At 38.6% G+C, this 19064-nt stretch overlaps 1 protein-coding gene across 4 annotated transcripts in view; it reads left to right on the top strand.

Annotated features, from left to right (window-relative positions):
* Positions 1–532: 532 nt before the first annotated feature.
* The window catches only part of CCDC68 (coiled-coil domain containing 68), an 81820-nt gene continuing 63288 nt past the window's right edge, over positions 533–19064 (top strand). For 2 of the 4 annotated variants that reach the window (XM_074208666.1, XM_074208665.1), the window contains exon 1: positions 533–641. The gene's annotated coding sequence lies outside the window, so the exon portion shown is untranslated. Of the gene's footprint in view, positions 658–19064 lie in introns of all 4 variants that reach the window. The other 2 variants (XM_074208667.1, XM_074208668.1) reach the window with 2 other exon arrangements.

Here is a 19064-nt window from a genome sequence, read left to right on the forward strand (position 1 = left end):
CTGACCTTGAAATGGGTTTCCTCTTCCATTTTTGTTAAAAAAGAAAAAAGAAAAAGAAAAGAAGCTTCTGGATTCCTGGATTCAGTGAACTGTACCAGCCCTCCCTGCTCTCAAGCTTGGTGATTCTGTGACTAGAGCGGAAAGCCCCACTTTGGGCAGCAGTAAAAGGACTCTGGTGTAAATGATTGGCTAGACTTATGCAGCACAGAATGAGTGAGGCTGTGGGCTTGCAGTAAGAAGCCTGAACTCAGGCGTTATGTATTAATGAGATGAGGGGTGGGGAAGTGTGAATGAAGCACAGTCAATGCCCTTGGGTTTGGACGTGTGCTGTATTCCTGTAGGGCGGTGGGGAGCATACCCTACGGGGTACTTCGGAGTTTGAAGTGGAGCCAGAATGCACAGATCCCAGGCGGGTCCCAGGGGACACGGCTCCCGGGAGCCCACGCCTGGGCGGACGCCGGACTCTGGCCCCGGCCGCACCCCCTCCAGGGCGGAGTACGAGCCCAGCCGGAGGCGCCTGGAGGGAAGCCCCTCCCCTGGGCAGCTGAGACTGGAAAGCGCCCGGGAAGGGCCGGAGCGGGAGGAGGACCGCGGACTGTGCACCCTCGGAGCCCCCCGCCCGGGGCACGCTCAGCCTCCAGGTACCGCGAGCCAGAGGTAGCCTCCTTCGGGAGGGGGGAGCGGGGCTGACTCCACCAGGTGCCCGGGGACGGGGGTGCTGTTCCCCCTCCCGTCCCCGGGGGCTTCGGTGGAACTCTTCCCTCCACTGGCTCCGGGGCTGTGGGTAATTTCCTTTCCTTCCTTAACCTCGCGCTGTTTTAGACTCTTAAGAGCTGAAGAAAGAAAGCTCCGAATCCCAAAACGTGCGTTCGAATCCCATCCCTGTCCTGCTGGATCTTGCTTTAAGTCTCCGGGCTTTTCTGTAAAATGTACTAGGGGGCGGCGACCATGGACCTCTGAGATCCCTTTCACCTCCAGATCTGCGATCTTAACAACTTTCTTACCCTTGGCTGGGAGAGGTTGCCTTTTCCCAACATGTAGCTTGATGGTGGTGGTTGTGTGGCTTAGCTTCACGGATGTGTGCGTGTAATTTATTGAACAAATTCATACTCCGTACAGTCCTGTTGCGTGTTCATCATTAGTCTCCATAAGTTAGAACTTTCTATATAGCCACGGTAAAACATAGAATTTCTAACATGGGAGAACATATAATTTAAATAGGAATCTAGCCTGCAAAACCCCTAACTGCCAGCTTCCTTTTGGGAATTTCTATCGCAGTGAAACTTGCATTTCCCGGCAGTGAAACTTACACTTCCTCTTACATTAATTCCTTGTGGGCAGTAATTGAGTGTGAGAAAGCCCTTATTACCTGGAGCCTAAATTTGTCTCTGTAGAATCTACTCACGATTGGAGAGGTGGACAGGTTGCTTGTTTGTAGTAGGGAGTTAGGGTGCCGCTTGGGCGTTTGGGGTTCAGAGTGTTTTTAAGAATATAAATGACTGGGTGGTTCTCTATGTTATTGGTTCTCCAGCCTTCAGAGAGGTAAAAGAAGCAAAATGGCCATTTGTTTGTTATTTAATACGTGCCTTTTCTGCTCCAGTAGAAGTATCATAAGGTGATTTGTAAAGAGGGATCATTTTTCTTGGAAGGAATAGGAGAAGCACAACAGGCCAGTGGAGAGTGCTTTAGGGATGACAGTGAAATTAATTTTGCATCTTCTTTCCCATCTGGGAGGAAAAAAACAGTAGACAAGGAGGTACAAACCAGCATCAACTTCAACATAATAGGCCACAGAGGAATTTTTAAAAAATTGTTAGCGTAAGAAAAATGTTTCTTGCTTGGTTTGAAGTCCTTTCAATTCCTTATTATTTAAATCTGATAAATTAGAAAAGGAAATCATTTATTAACAATATGCCGGGAAGGGCACCAGAGTGGTCTCTGTTGTTTCGATTCAGTCTGCTGCTATTAAAAATTCACCTTTGCATAAGTCAGAGTTTCCAGAAATTTGATCTCTTCTGGTGTCTCAGGTGCCTTGGCATTGGCAAACACAATTGGTGATGCTGTCACATTGTTTGACTGCTTTATTTATTTATGTTTTTTGGAGAGCCAAAGCCACTACTACCCTTAGGAATAAATAAAATTAGGAAAGACCCTAGTTTCCCTCTTGTAAAGAGACATTTATCTAGGAAAGAAAAAATATTAAATTAATGTTATTTTAATTCTAAACTTTAGAGAAGGGGTAGAAATAAAAAATGAAAAAACTTTTAACATTTTAGTATCATTTGACCCTCTGAACAAAATACAAAGAACAGTCTTTAAAATGTGGAGGCAAATTAGATTTTATTTGATTATGAATCATAGTCATAGAATGTTAGATTTGAAGTGAACTAGACATTTCTAAGACTCAAACCAACTATTCATTTTCCAAGTGTGAAAACTGAGGCCCAGAGAGGTTAAGTGATTTGCCTAGTTGATTGATTACTGCTGATTGGCCTACAATGCACTCAGCAGGATCTTAGGATCTTAGGATCTTAAGATCATTAAATGTTAGGAATGAAATCCTGGAGTTCTTAATCATTTTTATGTGTCACAGACCCCCTTTGCTATAGTCTCATGAAGTCTATTGACCCTTAATTCTGATTTCAATATATTTCCTTTTGTTCATAATTTTATGAATTTTTTAAATGCATAAAGTAAAATGCATAAAATTACGAACAAAAGGAAATATATTGAAATCAGAATTAAGTTTTTCCTCCATTCAACTTCATGGACACTTTGAAATTAATTTGGGAACCCTAACTTAAGAATTCTTGTTTAAATCCAACCACCTCATTTTTCATATGGGAGGTATAAGTTGCCCATAGGATATAAGTTGCATGTAGTATTCCATAGACTTTGCTGAGAAGTTACCCAATCAAGAGCTGTTACCCAATTAATTAGATGACTTATAATATGATTAGCAGTAGACTGAGGTTTTAAAATATTTAGTCTAGGTAACCACTTATCCTGCCTTATTTTTAATGTCATTTTTCATTCATCATTAGTTTCTATAAATTAGTTCTTTCTAATAAAGCCATAGAATTTCACAAATGGGAGGGCATTTAAGCAAAGCAAGAATCTCTGCAGAATTCCTGATAGCCAGCTTCCACTTGAGAATGTCCACAGAAGAGAAATTCACCATCTCCTTTTACAGTTCAATCCACTGTGGGATAACTGATTTTTTAGTAAGCCTTTTCTTACCTGGAGCCTAAATCTGCCTCTCTGCAAAGTCTACCCATTGTTCCCACTACTGCCCTGTGGGATCTGAAAAGAACAAATATAATCCTTCTTCTGTATGACTGAGGTGGTTTCTGGGAGGGCTTTGTTTGAGAAGGAGATACTCTAGGGGCTGGCTGATTAAGTGAGATGGGTGTGTCCTGGGGTATGTAGGGTATCTGTGACAGTGATAGTCTGAGCTCATACTTAGATGTGTACCACCAGGGCCAGTCACTGTGTTTTAGTGCCTATAAAAATTAAAATGTTTATGAAAATAGTTTTGACTTAATGAGTGATACTTAGGGTGAAACAGCATTCTTTTATCAGAAAAATATGATGCTTCACCAAAGAACCCATAAATCAGAAGTGACTAGGGCTTACAGAAATAACCTTAGTTGTACCTAGTCACTAGTCATAATTCCTAGTATTTACATTTCACTTTAAAGTTTGCAAAATACTTTTCATAAATCCCATCTGATCCTCACATCTGTTGTGATGTAGGCATTGAAGGTATTATCACCATTTTACAGATGAAGAAAATCAGTTGGGACCTAATCATATACCACCATATATTGATGAATCTTATATTATTTGACACTATGTGTTGTTTCCTGAAGTGAATTTTAAACATTTTAAGGGAAAGGACAATTATATATGTGTATGTATATATGTAGAATACATATTTGATATGTGAATATCTACATATGCATATATGTGTATATATATGTGAGTATATATATATATATGTATATGTGCATGTATATATATATATACATATATAATTTTTATCCATTGATAGCTGACCTTGAAGCCTGAGCTAAACACTAAGATGATGGATGACTAGCATCAGGATTAATAGAAAAGGGAGGTTTCCAATAAGGAAGTATGACTGGGCATTTGATGTATTAGTAGAATTGTAAAGACTGACCTGGCTGAAACAAAGAGCATGTGTGAGAAAAGTAGTGGGAAGTAAGGTTTGCAACAAGAGTGAGGCTAGCAAAGGCTATGGAACCCAGGTTGGTAATAGGAGCACATTGCTTTGGGGTAGACTTTTCATTCTTTTGGTATAGAATACTTGTTGACAGATTTCAAAATTTACTTGTTGACGTAGGAAACTTTGTTCTTTTTTTGCCTGTTTTTACTTAGTATCTTAATTTCAGCATCAGAGTACCTTAAGATGCTATAGTGGATGTCTTAAAAAGCACATCTCAGGAAGGAAGGAGAAAGTTATAGATTTCATCATATAAAATTGATAAGTGGGATACTGTAAAAATGTATACTTGCCATAACTTGAATAAATTAATATTTCAGTTTTTACCAGAATACCTATTAGATTATACACTACATAAAAGTAGTAAACTTTATTTCCTTCAATAGCCAGGAATAATAATACTAGCTAGAATTTATATGGTACTTTCTGATTTGCAAAGCAATTTTATATAGTTTAAATATTTTGATATATCATATACCATCTTATTATACTTTATCATATATATTTAGAGATATATTGTTGTTCATTTACTTCAGTTGTAGCTAATTCTTTGTGACTCCTTTTGGGGGTGATATTGGAGTGGTTTACCATTTCCTTCTCACCACATTTTACAGATGAGGAAACTGAGGCAAATGGGGTTAAGTGACTTGTCCAAGGTCTCACAGCTAGTAAGTATCTTAGGTAAAATTTGAACTCCGGAAGATAAGTCTACTTGACTCCAGATCCAGTATTCTATCTAGTATATGACCTAACTGCCTTGGGTTATTATATACACTCACATGGCTGATATATGTATGTATATATACATATATATATGTATATATATATATTATATACACACACATATATATACACATGTATGCACATAATATTTATATGTGTGTCCACAGCATAGTGAGCATCCACAACATACTGGATAAGGAGGAAAACCTGCACAGCAAAGTGTTACAGTGGATAGAGTGTAATCAAGAAGACCTGGGTTCAAATTCAACTTTGAGACACTTATTAGATGAATGACCTCAGGAAAGTCCCTTAACTTTGTTTGCACCAGTTATATAATAAATAATATATATAATACTCTCATTATAATATGAGGATAATTATACCTACTTTTCAAGATTAATGTGAGGATTGTTGAGGAATGTTAAGGAAGGGTTTCCCTGAACTTGAATCAAATGAGATAATAATTGTATAGCACATAATATAATCTTGGCAAATACCTATGTGTTATAAAAATATTATCTAAAATTATTGCTACCTGTGACATAGACTGACTTTGTCGCAAGTCACAACCTCTCAGGCCAGGGGTTAGCAAACTATGGCACCAGGGACAAACCCTGCCCTTGGAAAGCTAAGATTTTTTTTTCCATTTACAAATACAATAAAACCATTTTTAAAAAGTATAAACAACAACAAAAGACTTTTTAGCTCATCACTGACCCCTGCTCTAAGCAAACCTCTAAGACTTTAAGTTGCACAGAAGGTGTGACCTGCATTGGTGGAGAGAATTTCCTCTTTAGTAAGTTCCCTGTATCAATGAAGTCACATGTCTAGATCCTATCCCTTTATCTCCCCTTTTGCACAGAACTGGTGTTTTAACAGATGGCTGGTGAATGAGGAAGTGCATGAAAAGATGAAGCCAAAGGATATAACAGAGCCCTTGTTGACCTGAGGGTTCATCCTTTATATACTTAGCGGGATCCTCTTCTGTATTGCTAACCCCAAGCTGATTTTCTAATTACACTGCTTACTTCACAAGCAAATCACTTTTTTTGAATAGCCATTAACCCTTTTATTAACCCTTATTCGCTTTTGATAGAGGATATGCCTTGTGTCTTAGTAACTGGTTGGGAGATTTCCTTGACAAGGTTAACTCCTTGTTAATAGGAGACCTTGTTCTGGACTCACTGTGTACTGAATAAAGATACCTGCCTTGTATCTTGTCCTCTTTGCCCACTGATAACACATTAAGGATGCTAGGTTGAGTTCAGCCAGTTTAAGGTTTTACACTTCAATTAGTCCATTCAAAGGGGAAGCTGGAAAGAATGAAAGAGATGAAGCGGAAAAGCTGGACACACACTAAGACCAATTTCCCGGAGTAAAACCCGTATGTGGCCATGTAGTCCCATTGCCAGCTCCATGTTAATTATGATTCTGGTCAGAATGAGAAACTTGAAATCATTCAACAGTTAACAAATGAAGGTTTACTTTGCCCTAATACAGCAAGGATATGCACCAAGTAGGATCAGCGCAGGGGACAAATTGTAGAGCCATGATATGAGGGAACAAATCTGGACTTTGCTTTTAGCCAGTCCAGTTATGAATTCTGCAAGATGGGAGAATTGATGACTATCTAGCCTACTAGCCATCTGTTTATTTATGTGTCTGTAGAAGTCAACCCCCTAGCTAAATTAAAGTAAATTTAGGACAGTTGTCTGAGCATGATCAATTTATCAGTTAAGCTAGTAGTAAACCAATAAATTGGGTCAATAATCTCTCTCAGGTGATCAATTTATCAGTTAGGCTAGTAGTAATCAATAAATTGGGTCAGTAACCAAAGACCCTGAAGTACGGCTTACCAACCTTAATATAGCTTTGGGGAGTACAGACTTGATTGGATGAGGAAGACTTATCAGTTGGTTGCAGAACAGGCAGCACTGTTGGACTGGGGACAGCATGATAGGTTATTTTAAAGAAAAGTAGACTAGCATTCCCAAGTTGGGGCTAGTGACCACCCCCTCTGACAATTAAGGAATGTTAATTGTTTTATGGGAACCATCAGCATCTTGCAGACCTTATTAGTAGTCCCAAGTTAGCAGACTCCTTGGCTCCTTGAAGGGTTTTTAGGGAGATAAGACCTTCCTTAAGTGAACAAGGACAAGCAAGGATGGACCTTTAGCTTGTGGAAATGTACCAGGTCTGCTTGTAGGTCTTCAAAGATAGTAAATATTTGTAATGGAATTTTCCAGAAGTTAAAAGTAGGAGGGATAACAAGTTTTCTTTGAACTAACCCAGAGAAGGAACTGAACTCTGCATTGAAGAAATGTAATTGGTTGATTACTTTTACAAGTTTAGAGAGAGTGGACCAGACTCCCTGGTATCTACCTGTGTCTCTCAAGAATAGAACAGTGATTAGCAGGAGAACTGAATTTTTAAACTCAACTCATTACAGGTCAACTGAATTTCTGTAATAAGTTCAGAGACAAAGAATTAGCACTTAGGCAGTTAGAGGACCAGTGAATCAATTGTTAATAGGATCAATTATAAAATGCTTCAGAATCAATATAATTCTGTCAGTAGTACTGTAAGTCTTGGACAGGGTCATCAAACATGAATGCTGTGGGAAAGACAGATTCAAAAGATATTGAGAATTGTTTACAAAATAAATAAAACCACAATAGAACATAAATAGGATAAATATGTAGTTAAGTGGTGTCAAATTCAAATAGGAATGGAAGCTGTTAAACCATAAATAAGGATGCTGGCAGCATACTGACAGGTTTAAAATATAATGTAGTTTATTTATATAATTAATTATTTAATAATTATATGTAGTTATTAAAATTATATTTTTAATTTTTGTCTTACATTTTCCAATTATATTTTAATCTTGTTTCCATACACCTGGAACTGTTGGTACTTGCATGTGACTATGTGTTTGACACAAAGATGCTGGTCTAAAATATTTTATGGAATCCTGGAGGAGATGGAGGCTCACTTAGAAAAGAAAGGAGCTTGTCTTCACAATTATGAGTTTGAGAGTACATGTTCTCTCTCTATTTCCTACCCTACCCTTCCTTAGACATAAACTGGACAGCTAGCAGGTGCAGTGGGTAGAGTGGTCAGGAAGACTTGAGTTCAAATGTAGCCTGAGACACTTACTAGATGTGTGATTTTTTTTTCCAAGTCTCTTAACTTTTGTTTGCCTCAGTCTCCTCAGCTGTAAAACAGGAAAAATAATAGCAGCAACCACCTCTCAGGTTTGGTGGATGAAAAGAAGTTAGCACAGTGTGTTTCACATAGAAAACCCTTTGTATGTAATGCCTATTATAACTAGATGAAACCTTAGTGATCTTACTCTCTCATTTTACAGATGAGAAAAGTGAAACTCAGAGAACTTTGAATTTCTTGGAGAACTGGAATTCAAACCTCTATCCTCTGACTCTGAGTGTGATGCATTTTCTAATTCTCATTTTACATCTGTCTGGATCTGATTTTGAAGCATTTTTACAATCTTTTATTTTGATTCCCTTTCCTGCTTCAGGTACCATGGTATTAACCATTTACTACTCACCCCGCCCCCCCCAACAAAACAAGCTAAAACAAAAGCTGACCAAGGAAACTAGTCATAAGAAATGGTAAATAGAACATCTGGCCTCTGGTACAGTGACTTATGTCTGATTTCTTTATAATTATGGAATGGCCTCCTGATTGAATAGGCCTCACACAGGACAACTCCTCCTTCTTAGCTTTGAGACATAGGATATTTGAGGTTGGTTTCTCTCCTCTGTTCCAATAAGAATTCTGTCTATTTTACAGGCTCAGCTTATTTGAACTGGAGTTTAGCCGCTGCTTTTCATCTTATCACTAGGGGCCTTAAACACTTCCTCAGACTACTCCTTTTATTCTTAGACTCAACATTTTTTTCCTTTGAAGTGTACACTTTGTTTAAAATTATTTCTGAATATTTTCTGTATTATTTAACACTTATCAGCATGTTTTATTGATACTTTGTAGAGAATCCTGCATTAGGGAAGCCAAAATAATGATGGTAGCTTGTACAAAAGTAGGGGTATTTTGGTGGTGGTTGTTGTTTTGTTTTAGGCCCAGATTTGTGACTTCATTGGTATAGGGAAGCTCCCTCTACCAAGATTAATTAGGGCGACTCATTGCTGCTGTTCCATTGAAGCCTATTTGGGTGAGTTCTAGGAATTTAAAATTGAAACCTGACCAGTTTTTCAAACCCATTTTAACTCTTTGGTGACAAAAGCTAAACCAGTATCCATACTCTGGAGGGGGGAGGAGAAAATGGATACAAGACAAAAGTTTAAATGAGGCCAATTTGGGGATTCTCTTGACTGGGTTGGAGGCAGCAGACATGATGCTGCAGGACTCCAAGTTTAGGTCCATATTGGGATGAAAGAATTGCAGCTCCACAGGAGGCTTCCCATCTGTCCCTTTTTGAACAGGAAAAGTCTCATCTTGGAGATGTATTAGGGCACCTAACTCTTTCATGGGCTTTGGGCAATGCTTTCGGGGTGGGTAGCAAGATGTCATCAAGTGTTTTTGATTTCTAGAACCATGTATTGGCTTTTTTTCCCAGCAAGCTTAGTGGAAGGTCCAAAGGAAGGAGAAAAGAAGTAGGGAGAGAATCTAACATCCCCGTGGCTGACTTTGGGGTTGTTGAGGTTTTTTCTAATTCAGAAAAACAGGAGCTTTTTTAAAACCCTTGGTTGGTTTTCTGAGAAGCTTGGTCCAACACTGATGGTCGTGAATTCATACAAACAGCAAAAGTGTCAAAATTTGTTTTTGGCTTGAATTTTTTATTTCTTATCTCTTATTCAGTTTCTCATCTGGGAAAGTTAATGTTCTCTTGGGATTTTGGCTGATAGAGGGTATAGGAGAGAGTACTATACTTAAAATTGGGAAGTTTGAAATTCTGCTCAGACAGGATAAAGACATTTAACTCTTGGCTATTCCCTTAATCTGTCTCAGCTTCTGGGGGGGGGGGGGGGGGGGATGAAGATCAAACAAGTTATTCATAAAGTGCTTTGCAAACCTGAAAGAGATATAAAAATGTTAGTTATTGTTATTTCATATTTTGGGATTTCTTGCATGTATGAGGCAGGCCAGAAGGCAGAATAGGCCCTAAAATAATCCAGGTTATAATGTTCTTTCTCTCTGTTATCTTCAGAAAGTTGCTTAGTATACAAAGGTTAACTGATTTACTCAGGGTCACACAGCCCATTGGTGGCAGTGCCGGGACTTGAATTCAGGAAGGTCTTCTGGACTTTTCTTCAGATCCTCTCTCCTTTACATCTTTTAAAAAATATTAATACCTCTAAAACATTTATTTTATATGTTCATTTCTCTCAATTTTTATATCCATCACCATAGTTCAGGTTGACATCATCTCTTATCTGAATTTTTACAATAACCTTTTTTTAAAAAAATTAATTTTTTAAGTTTTTCAGCTTTCATTCATTTGGAGATTCATAAGTTACACAACTTTCCATTACCTTCCCTTCCCTCTCTCCTCTCCTTGTTGGTTAACAGTCTGGTAAAAATTGTACATTTGTGTTTATCCCATTTACATATTAGTCATTTTGTGTAAGAGGAATTCTATCCCTTACATCTTGCTGCATCTTGTGTAACATATTCCACTATAAAAATGGATTCCTCAACATAAGTGTCTGGGAGAAAATAAAATAATATCTTAGGTAACTGGAATGCTTATAAAGTTAGGAAGTTAGTTTTCTAGCTAACTCAGACTACATTAAAATTTTTCTTTGCTAACAATCTGATATGTATCACTTTTTTCTAACCATAGTATTTTGTTGTTGTTTGTTCATTTTTCAATAATATCTGACTTTTCATGACCTCATTTGGGGTTTTCTTGGCAGAATGGTTTACCATTTCCCTCTCCAGTTCTTTTGTAAGATGAGGAACGGAGGCCAAAGGGGTCAAATGACTTGCCCAAGGTCACATAGCTAGTAAGAGTCCAAGACCAGATTTCAAGTCATCTTGTTGACTCCAGGTTGAGTGTCTGAAGCCATCTTTGAACCTGAGTTCTCTTGACTCCAAGCTCAGTGGTTGATTCATTGTGGTCCCTAGCTACCCACTCTTATCTATGGGGCTGTCTTAAATGTATGGTCAGCATCTTCATTTTACAGATGAGGAAGTGAAATCAAATGACTTGTGCAAGGTCACACAGTCACATCAACAAGCCTTTATTAAAGAAATATGGGTCAGGTACAATAGCAGGTGTTGGGGTTACAAAGAAAGGCAAGGTTATCTAGTCTCTGGCTCTCCCATTCTAAAGAGGAATGAAGGAGTCATGTTTTGGGGAACTTGCTGTAAGCCAATGATGTTGAACTTACAGTTGATGGAGAAAAATAAGGTTGGAAACTTTATATAGGAGGCAGGTTAAAAATATTTTTTTAATTTATTTTTTAATTCTCATTTTGTACAAATTTTTTTATATTAATAAAATATTCTTGTTTACAAGTAAACAAAATACCCCTCCCCCCATGAATATAGATAGACTTGCTTGGGCGAAAAAAGTAAAGGGGAGAGAAAAAAATTAAAATTAAATAAAATAATAGTAATAATTGTAGGTATGGCCAGGTGGCGCAATAGAAGAAGTACCAGCCCTGGAGCCACGAGCACCCGAGTCCATATTCAGCCTCGTAAACCCAACAATCACCCAGCCATGTGACATGCAAGCCACCCGATCCCCACTGCCCTGCAAAAACCAAAAAGAAGGAAAAAAAAAAAAGACCCAAAATAAAATAAAATAGTAATAATAGTAGGGGTGGCTGGGTGGCAGACAGAGCATTGGCACCTTGATCCAGGAGCACCTGGGTCCAAATCTGGTCCCAGACACCCAAAGATCACCCTGCTATGTGGCCCCAGGCAGGCCACCCAGCCCCACTTGCCCTGCACCCTCCCCCAAATAATAATAACAAAAGATGTGCTTCAGTCTTTGTTCCAACACCAACAACTCTGTCATGGGTGGATCACATTCTTTATGATAAGTCCATCACAAAAGTTACTTCCATATTTTTCCAAAGTTGCCATTGCTGATCCCAACTCCCTCCTTTTTTATTTCTCCACTACTATGTACTATATTTTCTCTCTCCTTTCTCTCTGACTCTGCTGTAGGGTTGTTGAGTGGCACAGCAGACAGATCCCTGGTCCTGGGGCCAAGAAGCCCTGAGCCCCCATACCACCCCTTAGGCCCAGAATCCACCTGGCCCTATGGTCCTGGGCAGGCCTTCCAATCCCAGCCCCTTGCAAGAAGTAAAAAAAGAAAATGTGTTATATCTGACCACTGTCCCCCCATGGTCCATCCTCTCCTCCTTTATTCACATCCACATCCCCACCCCTTCCCCCTGCTCCCCACCTCCTTCTTACTCCAGATTTCTATACCCCATTGAGTATATTTGCTGTTTCCTCTCCTAGCCATCTCTGATGAGAGCAAAGTTTCCCTCATTCCTCCTTGCCTCCCCCCCCCTTCCATATCATTGCAATAGCTCATTGTAATAAAAAAGTCTTATTATGTAAAATATCTTGGACTATTCCCCCTCTCCTTTTTCTTTCTCCCATTCCATTTCCCTTTTTTCTATTGACTCCATTTTTACACCATATTTTGTCTTCGAATTCAGCTTTCTCCTGTGCTTCAACTATAAAAGCTCCCTCTACTTGCTCTATTAACTGAGAAGGTTCATATGAATATTATCAGTATCATTTTTCTATACATGAAGTTCATCCTCATTAAGTCCCTCATATTTCCCCCCTCTCCTCCAATCTCCATGCTTCACCTGAGTCCGGTATCTGAAGATCAAACCTTCGGGTTCAGCTCTGGCCATTCCAAAAGGAACATTTGAAATTCCCCTGGTTCATTGAAAGTCCATCTTTTTCCCTGGAAGAGGACATTCAGCCTTGCTGGGTAGTACATTCTAGGCTGCATTCTAAGATCTTTTGCCTTCCAGTATATTATATTCCAAGCACTACGAGCTTCCAATGTAGTTGCTGCTAACTCCTGTGTGATCCTGACTGCAGCTCCACGATATTGGAACTGTGTCCTTCTGGCTACTTGTAATATTTTCTCTTTGACTTGGGATTTCTGGAACTTGGCTATAATATTCCTAGGGGTTGGTTTTTTGGGATCTCTTTTTTGGGGGGATCGGTGGATTCTCTCCATTTCTATTTTGCCCTCTGCTTCTAGAATATCAGGGCAATTTTCCTGTAGTAATTCTTTGAAAATGATGTCAAGGCTCTTTTCCTGATCATGACTTTCAGGTATTCCAATAATTTTTAAATTATCTTTCCTAAGTCTGTTTTCCATATCAGTTGTTTTTTCAATGAGATATTTCACATTTTCTTCTAATTTTTCATTTTTTTTTTGGTTTTGAAGTATTGATTCCTGATTTCTGGTAAATTCATCAATCTCCCTGAATTCTATTCTTTGTCTGAAGGATTTGTTCTCCTCAGAGAGTTTTCTTATCTCTTTTTCCATCTGGCCAATTTTGCTTTTTTAAGGCATTCTTCTCCTCAATAACTTTTTGAACTGTTTTATCCATTTGACCTAAGCTGGTTTTTAGCCTGCTATTTTCTTCAGCATTTTTTTGGATTTTCTTGACTAAGCTGCTGACTTCATTTTCATGTTTTTCCTGCATCTCTCTCCTTTCTTTTCCCAGTTTTTCTTCCAACTCCCTCATTTGATTTTCAAAGTCTTTTTTGAGCTCTGTCATAACCTGAGCCCAATTTTTCTTCGAGTCTTTAGATGAAGGAGCTTGTGCTTCCTCATCTTCAGACTGAGTATTTTGATCCTCCTTGGGCTCATTTGCAAAATATTTCTCAATAGTCTTCCTCTTTTTCCTCTGCTTGCTCATTTTCCCAGCCTGGGCCTGGTTTTGGGGTGCTTCCTGAGCTTTTGGGACTTTCCCACAAGGGTCTCAGTGTGTGAGGCTCTGTCCTCCCTCCTGGTCTGTGAATGACGATAAGCACTCCCCTCTGCCACGGGGCTGAGGTGGGGGGGCCCTGTTGTTCTATGGGGGGGCCTAGACTGCGATCAGGATCTGAATAGGTCAGAGCCCCAGAGTCCTGTTCCAGAGGCAAAGGACAGCTCTGCAATCTCTCTTCACTCCCCTCCCTCAGCTCAATGGGCTCATGCCCTGGGGGCTCCTGCTTACAGGCTCCACCTGCTTCAGTTTCAGGATCTGGGCTGCCTAAAGACCAAGCTGCTGGCTATGTGCCCTGAAGGCTGGGCTCCACATGCTCGCTCTGGCAGAGGTCTCCTGCTGTTCCCCCACTTTGTGCCTGGTGCTCCCGGGGTGCAGCTCAGGAGACTCCCCCATGCTGTGAGCCCTTGCTCCCAGCTTCCTGCCCTGCCCACTGCAGCCCCTCCAACCCCAGGGAGCAGAGCCTTTCTGCTCTTTTCCAAGTTACCTTGAGTAGGAGAACTGCCTCACTTGGCCCATTATGGGTTCTGTCTCTTGAAAGTTTAGTTAGAGTCCTTAGTTTATGAGTTTTATCAGAGAGCTCCTAAGACTCAATCCCTTCTTGTCACCATCTTGGCTCCACCCCCTAAAGTATTTTAAATGCCTAAGTACTTTATATTAGGTCCTAGAGGTAAGGAGCCACAGAAGCTCATTGTGTGCCTGGGTGTGGGGGTGTAGGTGGGGCTGACAGACTTAGACTTATGCATTAGAAAAAAATCACCTTCACTTATGATGGAAAATGCCATCCACATCCTGAGGAAGAATTATGGAGTCTGAATGCAGAGCAAAGCATACTGGTTTTCATTTAAAATGTTTATTTTATGCTTTATTTTTTTAACCCTTTTATGGTTTTTTTTGTTCCCTTTTGATCTGATGCTTCTTTCACAATATGACTAATACAGAAATATGTTTAACATAGTTATACATGTATAACCTATACCAGATTGCTTGCTGTCAAGTGGAGGAGGAGAGAAAGGAGGGAGTGAGAAAAACGTGGAACTCAAAATTTTATAAAAATATGAATGTTGAAAATTATCTTTGCATGTAGTTGGTATAATAAATAAATAAATCTATATTTAAAAAAAGAAAAGTTACCTTAGCCAACTAAGTGGAGGATGAATTGAAGGCGGTAGAACAAATGAGAGTGGATAGGTTGTGTTATATGAGAAAAGGGGTCAAAGAATGAGAGATGTCAAGAGGCCACAAAAAAGATGTTTATAATGAGGGGAAATGAAGAGCTGAAGTTGACACTGGTTGTGGGATGGGTACTTGAAGAATGCTGGGTGCCCTTCACATCAGGCAAGTTGAAAAGAAGGAAAGTTTTGAGAAGAATAGACAATACATTCTGTTTGGGATATATTGAGTTTGGGATAGCAATGGGACACCCAATTGGAGATGTGCTGACAGTAGTAGGCAATGTACAGTTGTAACCCTAATCTTTCTCCTTAACTACAGTCCCTTCATTCATATATGTGTGTATATAAACATATACATGCATGTATATAAAATATATACAACATATATATGTATACACAAAGAAATTTTCTGCATGCACATGGATGTGTATGTTTATATATGAAAAAATACATACAGGCCTGCATGCTCACATGCATGTATAAAATTGTGAGAAAACAGCATGTGTGTGTGTGTGTGTGTGTGTGTGTGTATCAAATTGTTGTGAGGAAACTGCTTCTATCCACGTGGATGTTTGCAGCAGAATCAATTTGCAGACCTAGGCCCAGTGACACCAAATCCAACCTTCTTCTCACTACTGCATCCATTCCTACTAAACCAGTGATGTACTTGACAGGGCACACACTGGGTCAGGTTCTCATTCTCCAAAGATTAAATTTGGGAACTCAGCTTCTAAGTCCTGACTCTAAGCTGTTTGGGCCTCAAATCATTTAGAGCTTATTATTGTCAAGCTTCTTTCATGTCCAGGGGCAGTTAAAGCAAATGAGGAGGAATTTGCACCCATTTCTAATCCCTACCTTTACTCATTCTGCTCAGGTGCATATGATGACTATGGTAACACCCAGTGTCAGCTGGATTCATCTCAGGTGATTTGATTAAGTTTAACTGAAGGACATGAGGTATTTCTAATCTTGTTTGTTCTCCCCCTTCTTAAAGAATTACAAGTTATTGGGGGTGGCTAGGTGGCACAGTGGATAGAGCACCAGCCCTGGAGTCAGGAGTACCTGAGTTCAAATCTTTCCTCAGACACTTAGTAATAACCTAGCTGTGTGACCTTGGGCAAGCCACTTAACCCCACTGCCTTGCAAAAACCTAAATAAATAAAAAAAAAAAAGAATTACAAGTTGTCAGTTATAGCCTCTTATAGGTTTCAATAGTTCAGCATTATATTTTAGGTCACAACAAACATATTGGTAAACAACAGAATTAACCTGTTTGTTAAACCTTCATTTGTATAAAATATTTCCACAACTACTTCAGTATATCAGCCTATTAGGGTAATCTTCAGTTTATACTAAAAGTTCAGGTAGAAATGATTTGTTGTAGTATAATTCAGCAATAATAATAACAGAAACAAACAAAACAAATTAGTATGTATCAGCAGGCATTGTGGCCTCCAAGTTAGGGCAGACTCAAGTCCAAGCATTACCCCTGACTCATATAGACTGCATTTAGTCATCTAACCTCTTGGTGCCCCAGGAAATGCTCGTATCGAATGTGGCAAAGCAGATGATTCTCTGCATGAATAGCAAGGGAGCTTCCTTAGCCAATAAAAGTAGAGTTTTGATTCAAAAATAAAAGCATAATTTGTAATTCTTTAAGGAGAAGGGGGAAAAAAACCAAGATCGGGAAAACCTCATGTATGTCCTAAAGTTAAACTTCATCAACTCACTTGAGATGAATCCAAGTGACACTGGATGTCACCATTTTGTCATATAATATACATATGCATATACACACATACATACACATATGTATATATGTGAGAATTTTATATTTAACAAAAGACTGGTTTTCACAGTAGTTTGAAGAAAGTTCAATCAGCTTCTTATGTTAGTTCTCATGTTGCTCCTTTTGCTATTTAATTTAATTACATATATTCCCTAATTTTGTCCTTTGGAGTAATTTCCAAGATCAATAACAATTTTAAAAAGTATACATTCAGGAGACTGTTAAGTGGCACAATAGATTGAGCACTGACTCTGAAATCAGGAAGACCTGTGTTCACATCCTGCCTTAGATACTTCCTAACTATGTGATCTTGGGTAAATCACTTCCCTTCTCTCAGTCTCCTCATCTATAAAATGGACATAATAGTAACTTCTTCCAAATAGTGATCAAACAAGATATTTGTGAAGCTCTTTGCAAACCTTAAACCTTAAACTATTCTGTCAATAGCTCTTACTATCTTTCCTTTTTTAAAAATATATTTATTTTTAACATTCATGTAAAAAAAATTAAGTTCTGAATTCTATCCTTCCCTCCCTCCCCCTACTCATTGAAAAGGTAAGAAATGTGATATCATTTATACATGTGAAGACATGCAAAGCATTTGCATATTGGATGTGTTCCAAAAGAAAAATATATATACAAACATTTCCATATAAATGCTAGTTATTATTAATATTTAAGAATAACAGAATATGAGATAGCTCACCAGTCCTCTAGTCCAACCTTTATACAAGGAATCCTCCCTATGCCATACCTCACAAGTGGTTATACATTCTTTTTAGGAAGAGCTACAATGAAAAGGAACATACTGCATCTTGAGACAGCCTATTCCACTTTTGGAGAACTTTGATTTGAGGGCATCTAGGTGGTCCAATGGTTAGAACACCAGATCTAGAGTCAGGAGGACCTAACTTCAAAGGTGACCTCAGATATTTACTAGGTGTAGTCAGTAGTAAGGCAAGTCGCTTCACTCTGTTTGTCTCAGTTTCCTCATCTGTAAAATGAAATGGCAAACCTTTCTGGTATCTTTGCCAAGAAAAGCCCCAAGAGGAGACATGAAGAGTCAAACTTGACTAACAACAGATTTTTAGGTTATGACATGAAACCTAAGTTGACCTCCTTGCATCTTCTAATTATTAGCTTCAATTTTGCTTTCTAGGGTCAAACAGAATAAATCAAATTCCTCCTTTTTATTCAAATTTTTTACATATGAACTTCACATTCACATATATTTTACATTTGTATATATTTCACATAAAAATTTCACATTGATGAATATTTCACACATGGATTTCACATTCAGGTATTTTTCACATACTTGAAAACAACTCAAATGGACTACACGTTTCCTTTTTAACTGAAATTCTCTTTTTCAGGCTGAGCATCCCCATTTTCTTTAACCTTTTTTATATGACATGAACTCAAGGTCTTTCAATCAGTTAATAGGCATTTATTAAATATCTACTAAGAGCAAGGCAATATTGTAAGACTGGGAATTCAAAGGAGGCAAATAAACCTCAGCTCCTGCCCTCAAGAAGCTTACAATTTACCACCTGGTTGCCCTCTTCCAAATATTCTCCTGCTTTTCAATATCTATTTTGAACCACAGAGCCCAGAACTGAACATAATATTTCTGATGAATTTTTTATTTGTTTTTTTTTTTTGCAAGGCAGTAGGGTTTAAGTAACTTGCCCAAGGTCACAGCACTAAGAAATTATTAAGTGTCTGAGGCCGGATTTGAATTCATGTTCTCCTGGTTCCAGGGTCGGTGCTCTATCCACTGTATCACCTAGCTCCTCCCCACCCCAATGAAATTTGATGAGAATGGATTATAATAAGATTGTCACCCTCCTTATTTATGGAAGCTTAGCTCCTCATAAGGCAGATCAATATCAAATTAACTTTTTTTTATCTGTCATATCACATTGTTCACCAATATTGCGCTTGAAGTCCACTCACACCCTCAGACCTTTTTCAGAACAACTTCTGTATGACTATATCTCACAATTCTTTACTTACTAAATTGATTTTTAATATACAAGTATAACCCTTTATTGTTTTTTTTATTCCCATTTCACAGTTAGATTCAGCCCAATGCCTTTCGAGATCCCTTTTTATACTTGTTCTGTCATCTGGCCTGTTTTCTATTCCTTATAATTTTGATAAAA

The sequence above is a fragment of the Macrotis lagotis genome, chromosome X (assembly GCF_037893015.1).
Source record: "Macrotis lagotis isolate mMagLag1 chromosome X, bilby.v1.9.chrom.fasta, whole genome shotgun sequence".
NCBI classification, from domain to species: Eukaryota; Metazoa; Chordata; class Mammalia; order Peramelemorphia; family Peramelidae; genus Macrotis; species Macrotis lagotis.